At 37.2% G+C, this 12,969-nt stretch overlaps 1 pseudogene; it reads left to right on the top strand.

The window, feature by feature from the left end:
- Nucleotides 1-10,970: 10,970 nt before the first annotated feature.
- Nucleotides 10,971-11,606, top strand: LOC127223203 (BCL2/adenovirus E1B 19 kDa protein-interacting protein 3-like; annotated as a pseudogene).
- The last annotated feature ends 1,363 nt before the right edge of the window (nucleotides 11,607-12,969 follow it).

Raw genomic sequence — 12,969 nt, 5'->3', positions numbered from 1 at the left:
GTTGAGCAATTCCTTTCGTGTCTTAATAATTTTAGATTCCTCAATTGAGAATTATCTGTTTACTTCTGTACCCAACATTTTGATGGAATTATTTGGTATTTTGGTGACTAACTCCATGAGTTCTTTGTATATTTTGAAAGTCAGTCCTCTGTCAGATGTGGGGTTGGTGAAGCTCCTTTCCCATTCTGTGTGTTGTCATTGTGTGCTGTTGATTCCGTCCTTTGCCTTACAGAAACTTCTCTGTTTCTGGAGGTCCCATTAATTAATTGTACATCTCAGTGTCTGTGCTACAGGCATTATGTTCAGGAAGTGGTATCCTGTGTCAATGTGTTTAAAGATACTTCCCACTTTCTCTTCCAAGAGGTTCATTGTAGGTGGATTTATGTTGAGGTCTTTGATCCATTTGGATTTAAGTTTTGTGTATGGCAATAGATATGGATCTATTTGCAATCATCTACATGTCAGCATCCAGTTATGCCAACACAATTTGTTGAAGATGTTTTCTTTTTCCATTGTATAATTTTAGCTTCTTTGTAAAAAATTCAGGTGTTCATAAGTGTGTGGATTAATATCATGTTTTCAATTTGATTCAATTGGTTTACCTGTTTGTTTTTGTGCCAATACCAAGCTGTTTTAATTATTATAGATCTATAGTATTGCTTCAAGTCAGAGATGGTGATGCCTCCTGAAGTTCCTTTATTTCTTCAAGTATGTTCAAGGCACTGTTATTTTAATAGCCAGAACCTGGAAACAGCCTAGATGACCCTCAACCTAAGAATGGATAAAGAAAATGTGGTAGATTTACACAATCAAGTACAACTCAGTGGATATAAAAAACAATTAAATCTTGAAATTTGCAGGCAAATGGATAGAACTAGATGAAACCATCCTGAGTTAGGTAAGCCAGTTACATAAAGATAAACATACTATGTACTCACTTACATAGATTATTAGACATTAGAGCAAAAGATTTCCGGCCTACAAGCCATATCTTCATAGAAGCTAGGATTTAAAGACCCTAAGGGAGAAATTCATCCTGCCCCCCCCCAGAGAAGAGGCAACGGATAAGAGTTACTGAACAAATTGGAAGAATAGCAGGAGTTGGCAGAAGGTAGGAGAAAAATAAGGGGAAAATAGGATGGGGGAGAACATGAGGGATCAGGAAGACTGAGTTGGGGGATGAATAGATGAGAACAGAAAAAGAGAACTTAATAAAGGGAGCCATTATAGGTTTAAAGATAAATATGTCACCAAGGAATATCCAAAGATCCTCAAGGAGGGCTCCTACTCAACTATGTTTATAACAGCATTATTTGTAATAGCAAGGACCAGGAAACAACATAGATGCCCCCCAACTGAAGAATGGATAAAGAAGATGTGGCACATCTACACAATGGAATACTACTTGGCAGGGAAAAAATGGACTCTTGAAATTTACAGGCAAATGGATGGAACTTGAAGAAACTATCCTGAGTGAGGTAAACCAGTCACGAAAAAGAGGAAAATGTTATGTACTCATTCATATATGGATTTTAGACATAGAGCAAAGGATCACCAGCCTATAATACACACTGCCAGAGAAACTAGGATACAAAGAGAAACATAAGACAGTCATACAAGGTCTCTCACAGAAGGGGAAAGGAACAAGAGCTCCTGAGCACATTGGGAGTGGGAGGCTGTGAGTGAAGGAAGTTAGGAGAAAGAAGAGGGGAGGACAGGAGAACATGTGGGACCAGGAAGATTGAGTCAGGGGATGACTAGACAAAAGCAAAAAAAAAAAAAAAAAAAAAAAAAACCAAAAAGTGATACACCATAATAGAGGGAGACACTACAGATTTATTTGAAGAGAAATCTGACTCTTGAGAAATGTCCAGTGACCTACAAGGATGACCCCAATTAACAATCAGAGCAATAGTTGAAAGGCTGCCTTATATGTCCTTTCCTGATAATGAGATTGACAACTAACTTATATGCCATAATAGAGCACTCATCTAGTAGCTGATAGAAAGAGAAGCAGAAACCCACAGCAAAACATGGAGCTGAACTCCTGGAATCCAGATGCAGAGAGGGAGGAGTGATAATAAAAGAGGTCAGAAACCAACAGAGACAGCTGACGTGAAGAAGGGGGAGCTCATTGCCCCAAGACTGATAGCTGGGAAACCAGCATTACACCTACACAGTCCCTTGAATGTGGGTCTCCATTACAATTCCTGGGCAGACTAGGGGATCTCTGACAGTGGCATTAGAATGTATCCCTGGTGCACAAAAGGACTTTGGGAGCACATTCCCCAAGTAGGGATACTCCCTTAGCCTAGAGGCAGGATGGGGGCCTAGACCCTACTCCAAATGACTTGACAGAATTTGATGATCCCTCCTGGAAGGCAACACCCCATCCTGTGCAGTTGGTGATGGAACTGGAGAGGTATAAGGGAGCATGGTTTGGAAGGAGGGAGACGGAATTGGTATTGATATGTAAAATAAGAAAAAATAACTTAAAAAGTTAAAAAAAAAAAGAATCTAAGCAGTATTAGAGAGGATACCTAAAATGCCCTTCCCTAGTAATGAGAATGATGACTACCTGTAGTGAGATATATACTTTGTCTGCTTCTGTGGCACTGACCATGCCCATTGGGTGGTGGAGCCATGGGCAAAAGTGACCTGTGGAAAGAGGTCTGAGGAAAAGCTGGGGAATGCTCACTTCCTGGAGGGACTCGGACAGCAGAGCATCTGGTGGAAATTGCTGGTGTTCATCTTACTAGGTTGTAAGTTATTTCTCCCTGAATAAACATCTATTTGGCCTATTTGTTTATCCTGATCCTTATTTAACCACAATATCTGGTGTCAGCCTGGAGAGACTGAGGAGACGAGATGCCTGCCCCACTCCCCAGTAGGTGAAAACAAGTGGAAATAAATAGAAATGGGTTAATACTTAAGACAGAGCTAGCTGATAAGAAACTAGTACCGGGCCAGCAGCATAATATCAAATACAGAGTCTCTGTGCGTTATTTGGGGCTGGCGTGGCGGCAGGACAAGACTGGCGGCGGGAGGAAAAACCTTACTCCTTACAACTACCATATATGCCATCCTAGATTCTGCATCCTGGAGCTTATGGAAGCCAGAGCAGAGGTACACAGCTAAGCCAAATTCTTGCAGTCCAGTTGTAGGCAGAGAGGTGTCAAGACCATGCTGGGGAAACCCACAGAGACAGTTTATCTAAAGTAGTGGAAGGTCAAGGACCCCAGTCTGACAGCTAGGGAACCAACATAGGTTTGAATCAGGCCCCCTGGAAGTGGTTTCATTAGGAATATATAGGGCAGTTTATAGGGTCTCTGGTATTGGAACCAGTATTTATCCCTAATACATGAATGCACTTTGGAAGCACATTCCCCATGGAGGGATACTCTCTTAGCCTAGATACATGAAGGAGGTCCTTGGTCCTGCCCCAAATGGTTTGGCAGACTTTGATGATCCCTCATGGAAAGCTTCCCCCTCACTGTGGAGTGAATGGAGGATGGGATTGGGGGGGGGATTCCTGGGGGTCATGAAAGAATGGGAGAGAGAGGGAGTTGGGATTGACATGCAAAATAAGATTGTTTCTATCTTAAACAAGGTTTTTTTTATGTTAAAAAAAATAGAACCCAAACCATGAGTTTGTTTCTCCTTTCAGATGCTGGGAATTTCTCAATTCAGCATCATGGAGATGGTATCTCAATGATGACCTTAAATAGGCAACATGAAAAGAGAAAAAAAAATACACATCTAACACCTATTTTTCTGGACAACTGCATAGTATATATTTGGTTTGCATGTAAAAACATATTAAATAAGTATATATTCAATATTTTAAAAGTTCTAAAATCATAATGTCTATTTTCCTTTCATTATTTTATGTACACCACAAATGTTGTGGGACATTTGTATACTGTGTCAAAATGTTTTGCCATTATTGGTGTAATAATATATGCCCATGAAACAAAAAACTACATAGTCAATAGATAGGCAGCATGTATAGGTGGAACTTCTGGGCAGAGAGAGAAAGTAGGAGGAATATGGCTGTGTGAGAAAGACACAAGGAGAAAACAGGATATGCATTAGGTGACAAAATGTCAATTAATTTAACTTATAAGAGCTAGTTATGAACAAGCCTAACCCAAGGCTAATATTTCATATTTAATAATGTCTCCATGTCATTATTTGGGAGCTGGCTGGCAGGACAGTAAAGGATGTTTAACAATCACGATTTTTTGAGGTATTAGGAATACTACAGTTAACATAAGAAAGCCCATATCTTTCTAGAGTTTGTTTCTGCAGAAAAGACTAGAATTGTATGGGCAAATAATTCTTTATTATCACGTACTCATAGGATCTGTTTTATTGGTGATTTTATATGCATAGTTTTATAGTATCTTTTCATGATCTCCTTACCACTAAAGTAAAAGGAAAAAGTGCTATATGTGTTCTGTCATATCCTGTAATATTGGACCATAGTTCTCCAGTTCTAATTAACTCTTGTAGCCTGAGGAATTCAGTCACAATGAACTGTGAAAACTTTCTTCATTAAATTTAAACTTTGAGAACAGGGAATTTTATGGCAAAACGTCTATGACTATGTTTAAAAACAGGATCCTGGACTCAGTAAAAGACTTGTTCAACAATTTAGGAAATTAATAAAGCTGATAAAGAGTCACGAAGGCATTTCACAGATTTTCTAATTACTGATTCCATACTCTGAAGTTTGCTAGAGAAAATGAATAAAATATTAATGGAGTGCTGGTTGCTCTGGCCAGAAAACATTTTAGATGACCAAGTGAAATGTGGGACCACCTTACAGACTTAACACACTCTAGAAGAATTCTAGTAACTAAAGGAGATGAAGTTCTTCATTCAGTGTTTGTCTGCACAGTTTAGTGTCAGTGGACTTCTTGTATGGAAGTTCAAGGCAAGGGATTATGGTTGATCTGAATTTAGGCTTAATTTGGTGAATAAAATCCAATATATAAAATTTTATGTGTATTTGGTTCTGAATTATATTTTTAATTTTCTACACAGAAATCTAAAGTTAATTGTGGGCTCCTTATGAAACTAAACTATCAGCAAAGGAAGAAGAAAGGAGATATAAGTAAACCTAATGAAGTGTTGACTTGAAAGAAAAGTAATGCTATATATAGCATATAAATTATAGGCATTTTTAGAAGGTAAAGTTTAACAGGTGTAATAGCATATAAAATAGGTGATGTTGAAACAGCTTAAACTTAATGAAGGCTAAAGAAATTTATTCAATTTCCATTGTTTCACTCTAGGTTTGAATGTCAATGTGTCAAGTCTAAAGTTAAAAAAATATTCTGTGAGCACAAAATACAATATGAACTAGAGGAAAATTTAGACAGGGAACTGTTCATAAGCAGTTAGTAAGAATAGACCAAATGTGATAGTGTATGTTTAGACTTTGAATTTTTAAATAATCCATTATTTAGGTATAAAGGCTGACCTGAGTGAAAATCTTGGGTAAGCAGGTGACAAGAAATATTGTTCACCAGCTCTGTCTGGGACATAGAGTCTCTATGGGTGACTGAGGGATGAAGATAGGAGACATAAAATGGCTGGAAGATTGCCCAGCAGCAGGCAGACTTGTGATTGTACAAATAAAGATCAGGATAGGATAGATACTGTTTTGGGGTGAATATGGAATGATATGGGGGAACATCTGATATATGCTACCTCAAAGAAAATGTTCTGTGGAGTATTACAATATATGTCAGTTCTGTAACTTTAAAAAATTATGATTAATTTCTGCTAACTTCTCCAACTCAATACTTCCAGTTCCATTGTTCCCCTTCGAGAAGGGAAAGAGTAGGTAAGGCTAGTGGAGACAACAAGGGAAGATACAGCTAATGTGAAGTGTCTTTTAAAAGGGCAATCTAAAAACATAGTACTATGGAAACTTTCTAGGGAATACACACAAAGAAGAGTTTTTAAATGGAGATACAGTACAATGGGGACAGTATTTCAACCAGGCACCAGAGTCTATTAAGCCAGGGAGAAAGCAGTTAGAATTTTCCCTCATAAAATTTTCATAATTGTATTGATATATACGTAGTTTTATAATTTTAAATATAAAAAAGGGTTAGGGGTATGTATCCATTATTGAACATTTGTTTAGCATGGATTTGACACTGGCAGTTCATTTCCACCACCAGAAAAATTAATTACATTGAAAATAATTTAAAAGAGATATTATGGACTATTAGTTAGAAAAAAAACAGGTCAAGAGTCTCTCAGAAACAGAATTTAAATACACTTTTCAATTAATTCTTCATATTAATACCTCAGATCCTTATTATCCATAGTCCAAAACAAGCATAAAATAAACAATAGTATGAAAACTTTCAAAACAGAATCCTTATTAGTACTTTAATTCCAATATGAGATGGATATTTTGAAACTAAACTAGTTAGCTGCCTTGAAATAGGATCAGGCTTTTACAGTTCTATGCAGCAGTGGTCAGCCTCACCATCAGCAGATTTGGTGAGAAAATTGGGAGTTCTTAATAGAAGGAATTATTTAAAAATAGGATTTTCTGTCCTATGTCAACAAATTGGAAACACAATTAAAATAGGCAAATTTATGTCTCTGTATGATTACACAATTCATGTTTTACAATTGGAACACTTAAGTAAAGGAATAATCAACTTTAACGGGATTGACATATTGTTAAGTATCATTTTGATAATCCTTATTGTTGGTTTGATAATTCTTGGTTTAACTCTAAAATGTTGGTTGATATGAATGCCAAGATATAGGCCTCAGGCCTCAGGAAAACTTACCAAAACAAGCCATAGGGATATTGAAACACATACATAGGGATTTAAATGAGAACCAATTTCAGCATTGCATTATAAAGTTACAGAGAAACTACCTAAAGTTTTCAAATTATCAACCTTAATATATCCAGTAGTCTTATAGGAATTGGCAAATGATAGAGGCTCTGTAAAAGCTGATTGTACTTCTGTGGCAGTTAGATTTAAGGTGATTCAAGGAAGTGGTAATTTTACATGGCGTGCATTCACCATTTGTGAAACAGATGTTAAACTCGTGGTAAACTTGCAATAGATTTATCCCTAGAGACTAGAGAAACTTGGTTAAAGCTGTTTTAGATGCAGGTCCTTAATTTCAATGGGGTATCTGATTCAAAAGAAAGGCTAAGATCATTAAACAACTGAGTAGAGATGTGGAAATCTAAGGTTATGGAAATTTCCCAAGACCAATTTCTTTGAGATGGAGATTATGCTACTATAGAAAGGCAGTCTCTATATGATGACAGCACCCTGGCTTTATGCTGCACATCAGCTTTAAATGCTTGGGACAGAATTAGAGAAGTAGGAAATATATTGAGTCGTTTACTAAAATTACACAGGGCTCAAAGGAAGCTATCATGAATTTCTTACAAAGATTGACTTCAGCAGTAAATACAATGATAAAAAAAATTGAGAAACTCGACAATTATAGAATCTCTGCATTTTGAAAATGATAATTCTCAATGTAAAAGGAAAATTAGGTCTTTAAATCAAGGTCAGCTCTCATGAAGGAATGGTCCAGGATACACTCCATTCTGAATCTCATTACCAGGATGATGCTTGGCTAGGAAAGGTGAATTCTAGAGCCTATAGATCTTTGAAGAAAAAATGAAACATCAAGTGTTTCAACTGTGGCAAACAAGGTCAAATGGATTGTAGGCAGAGCATTCCTAGAAACATTTTTCTAAGCATAATTCAAGCAGAGCACCCCCCCACACTTCTGGATTATGCAGAAGGTGAGGCAAAGCCCAACATTGGATTGATAAAGGTATATCAATAAGGGACACCCAAGGTAATTCTATGCCATTTGGGAAACACCTTAAGAGGCCTCTTTCAGGCCATCATGTCAAATTCAGCTCAGTTTTCTATCATCTGTGAGGAAATGCCTTCTCAGAGTAATTAAAGAACCCAATGCCTGTTGTAAGAAACTATATTGCACTAGATGATAAAAACAGCTATAGAACAGAAAACAAACAAAAAACCCTCATAATCCTTTGTTTTATATTGACTCTTTTACAGCTTTTCTTAAGGCATAAATATTATCTCAAAACTAATAAGATTAATATATATATATACATATATATATTTAAAAATTTTGTCATGATATTAATAGTTATCTAGAGTACAGTTCTAGACAATGTTTTTCTCTACCTTCTTGTACGTTATTTCAGGTTTGAATCTCAATCAGTTTTCTGCAGTGAACCAAGAGTCTGCCTAACAGTGGCCTTTGAAGTCTCCAAGAGGAGGATAGAGACCCACAGGAAGAAATCTTCAAGTACTATGATAACACCACTATGCTGAAAATCACCACCTAAAGATCAGATTTGGACTACAAACTGTTCAAGACAATTTCAAGTTGGCCAGCTGAGATGATTCAGACTCACACACTTATCTAGCAAGGACTTGAGACAAGCCATAATTTTCCCATTATTTGGAGACTGAACAACAAACAATAGAGCTACCTTTCCCAGTACGTGACAATTAGACCATATTTTTCTTTTCAGGATTCCTTAAAGACGCTGTCACATCCACATTAAAGGAGATATATTTAAGAAACAATGCCCACATTCCAAAGAGGTGGGGTTAGTAGGTTTTGGTTGTTCATTTCTGTTATGGATATTTGTCATTGTTTACAGGAGTTGGTTAAAAGCAGTTACTGGTAAAGGCCAGGAAAAAAAGATGAACAAAGGAAATTGCATTAAGGTTTGTTTTTTTCTCTGAAAAGAAAATAGGGGGATAGCAACATGATGAGATAAAAGGTGTAGCTTATTGAATCTACTCTGAAAAAAAAAAAAAGAGGGAGTAGATACATATGATATGATAAAAGATAGATTCTTGAATCTACCTTTAGAAAGCAAATACTAGATTTAAATGTTTTTTACATTGGATTGGATTTGACTTACCAAATTTTCTGACAATGTCAGTGGACTGTGAGGTGTAGCACATCTGATTAGAGAATTAGCATGGATAATTGAGCTGAGAGTAGTGAGAGTAGCAGCCTGAGGAGAAGGGCTTTAGGCAAAGCCCACAACCCATGTCTTGGAGGCTGGTAAGAGACACAGATACACACACACACACACACACAGAGAGAGAGAGAGAGAGAGAGAGAGAGAGAGAGAGAGAGAGAGAGAGAGAGAGAGAGAGAGAGAGAGAGATGGCTGTTTGAAAAAATGCACATAAGATTCTGTGAAAGAAAAACAAGTGTTGCAGTAGTGGCCTGAAGGAGAATCCAGCCAGCCTAGGGCAGATAAATCCTTTGGTCTTTGGAGCCCAGGTGCTTCTGGAATTTCGGTGGCAGCTGGAGACTGTTTTGAAGAGGTTAAAATAGGAAAATCAGAAATTCATTCAGAGGAAACATCATATAAAGTGATTTGATAATGAAAGAAATTTATGGTCATGGGTTTATAAATAAGTTGGTGCCAGAATATAATATCTAGCAAAGTACAAGGATTATCAAGAATATCTGGGCAGGCTACCCTCTATTCCAGAATGTGCAGTTTAGCATTGAGGCATTTATCTTTTGATAATCTTACTCCACATTTGCTCAACAGAATTCTTGTATTTTCAGAAAATGAGCAATATACAAACAGCTGACAAGAAAACTAGAGAGATAAGATGTGAAATACAAGATGAGAAAGACTAAAGAATCACTTAAAGAAATTGACTACAGTAGGTAATAACATGTCACTAAATCATATTTGAACTATTTACTGAAAACCCCAAAGATAAAGATATAAACAATTGAAAACTTGTTTATGCATACCTCCATAGAGAAAAGCTGCAAAATTAAACATGCTTACATATAGATTACTTTCAAACAGAAAGTAAAATCTGAAAAACTGTCACAATGATAAGGAGGGATGCAATATGTAGCAAAGGAACACAGTGCTTTAGGAAGAAAGGAAAATCAGTAAATACACAGAAATGGAAGACTTTATGCTCAAAAAGGAACGTTCTGGGAAAATTGACCTAAAAAGCAGACTATGTAGAAAGCAAAGAATACAGTTGGGCAGGTAAAATTCTGCTCACACACATACACACAAAATAAACATTTAAAAATTCTAGTATATTCAAAAATATTAAAAGTTTTGCATATTCAATGACAATAATATTGAATAAAATAGTTAAGAGTGAGCATTACTGGTTAGAAAACTATGTACACAAAAAGTCTGTGGGCATCTCTCCATTTCCAGCACTGAGTACCAAGAGGAATAATGGAACACAACTGAGAAGACACATAGTCTAAAATTGTCAGAAATTACCCACTCATCACAATTAAGATAAAAAGGGAGTGTGTTGTTTGGCTTTACATCTGACCTTGTACATAGATGCATTTTGAATGTATGAATGAAATTATGAATATCTTCATTTTGCAAGGGAGGATTAAAAATAACTGAAGGGGTCTAAATTTACCATATAAGTACTCTGCCCATTAATTTACATCTCTTTGTATTTAAATAAAATTAAAATGTATACTCTTCCTACTGTTCCTCAGCAACATCGAGTCGAACTGAAGGTAAAACTGGATTGAGACTGAGGTTGTATACAATATTTCTGTGTTTAATGTCATTTTTATGCATTTCAACACCTGGGATTTCCCCATGTTCAGGCTATCCTGACAATTGGCTACTGGTGACCATCCTTCCTTTCTTAATTGCATCTGTATTGGACACAGCCTATAGTAGGATATGGAGGCAGCCGGGGAAGAAGCTGCTGCAGACATACTCTAACTTTGCACTGAGAAGCCTACTTAGAGTATCCTCGAACCAAGGAAATATTCCCTAAAATATGCAACATTCTTCACCTTTTTAAGAGACTTTAAGTATTCAAGGTGTTGCTGCCCGAGAGAGCTGGATACTTTCGTGCTGAGGCCACAGCGTTCCCAGTCTTCCAACCATGTCTCACTTAGTTGAGCCAGTGCCACCCCTGCACAACAAATGAGAGAAAGGGGAGCAGCCCCTGCTGCTGCCCTCCCTCATCAGTTCCTGGGTTGAGCTACCCATGAACAGCAGCAATGGCAGTGATCATGGCAATGGGAAGAAACGGCCTCTGGAGCATGTCCCTTCCTCGTCCTCAATCCACAATGAGACATGGAAAACTCCTTCTGGATGCACAGCATGAGTTAGGAGAGCAGCTCAAGAGGCTGTTCTCATTGTGACAGACCTTCACCATAAGAAGATGGGCAGATCATGTTTGATGTTGAGATGCACACCAGCAGGGACCAGAGCTCTCAGTCTGAAGAAGTTGTAGAAGGAGAGAAAGAAGTTGAAGCTTTGAGAAAAGTGCAGACTGAGTATCAGACTGGTACAGTAGACCTGAAAATATCCCACCCAAAGAGTTCCATTTCAGACACCCTAAACTGCTGTGTCTCTAAGCATGAGGAAGAGTGGAGCTATGAAGAAAGGGGGCATTTTCTCTGCAGAGTTCCTAAAGGTCTTCATCCCATTTCTCTTCCTTTCTTATGTGTTGGCTTTGGGGCTGGGCGTCTATATTGAGAAACGACTGAGCACATCTTCTGCCAGCACCTACTGAGAGGGAAATGAAAAGCTCCTGGAAATGTGCTTGCCCTATTAAGTGGTGTGTTGTAGTTTGAATTTGAGACCTATTGTAAGCATGATTCCCAACCACAAACCTGTTTTTGCATACCCAATTCCAGTAACTCTCAAATCCAGTATTATACTCAAACTCTGTTGAGGCAGTTTCCTAACCTTGTTCCTTTTTTGCCTGTAAGGCACTTTAGAGATTCCTAACACAGTTTCCTGTTATTTAGAAATTTGCAAGGACATTTCTTTTCAGCAATGCCACCAGCAGATTATAATCTTGTCAACAACGCCATGGTATCCTCATAGTACCACCGGAATCCCACCTATATCATCATGCTAGAAGCCATGCAACTATATATCTTTCTAAATGAGGTAAGGTTTGCAAACAATACTATAAAAACTTTGTTTAGTTTATGTTTTGTTTTCCAGGACAAAATCAAGCTTACCTAAGCTTGAATTTATAGTTATTAAAAATAAAGAAACAAAAAACAACAACAAACAAACAAACAAACAACAACAACAAAAGAACAAGACACAAGGAAAAAAATCCTGGAAATTAAAATTACTTCAAACCAGCTTTGGAGCTGCTCTTTTCCTAAGCCTCCTGTTCTGCCTTCAATTTGTAGGAGGCAGCCTGTATGAGTGACAGATAGGAAATAGAAGAATAGAACATAATGGAAGATTTTAACAATAATAGTATATTACAATGCTATCTTTTCTATGATAGACATTCTTTATTTCTAAGGAATGCCTCAGGCCTACATGAAACTGCTTTTGAGAATTGTGTATGTTTGGTATGTTCATGTGTTACTTGCATGTGAATTTCTCATGACTTTCTTTACTTGTTTTTCTAGTTTCTTTCTTTTTTTGTTTTTTCCAAAGATTTGGAAAAAGTCTGATTCATGGTATTAATAGAGGCTTCTTGTTTTAGGAAGCTTAACTTACACCTGAAGCCTTTACACTCTAAAGAATAACTTTAGAGTTATGCCAAGCAGCTGTGTAACTGCAACAACAGATCTGGGTTGTGGGAGCAGTTGACAAAGTTCTGGAAAGATGCCATTCATTGTCTGGTCCCTTACTTCGCTGTGGTCTTCTCAGTGTGCCCCTAGGATCTCCCAAGCCCTGGCGGCCTTCTCATGTAATTGTCTTTCCAGTTCTGTCAAACTCCTGATGTTCCACAATACTCACAAAATTCTCTGAATGGCAGACTTTCTTTTGTTTTTAAAATGTAAAGCTTTAGGACAAAATTGTTAGCCAGCATCAGGATTGCAGATTATCTCAAGTAGACTTTGTTGGATTTCTGAACACAGCACGACTCTATATATTTTATATATAATTGATTACTCTTTATG

This window comes from Phodopus roborovskii, unplaced genomic scaffold (assembly GCF_943737965.1).
Source record: "Phodopus roborovskii unplaced genomic scaffold, PHOROB, whole genome shotgun sequence".
Lineage (NCBI taxonomy): Eukaryota > Metazoa > Chordata > Mammalia > Rodentia > Cricetidae > Phodopus > Phodopus roborovskii.
The sequence above is the reverse complement of the archived record's forward strand: the minus strand, read 5'-3'. Positions and strand labels throughout refer to the sequence as shown.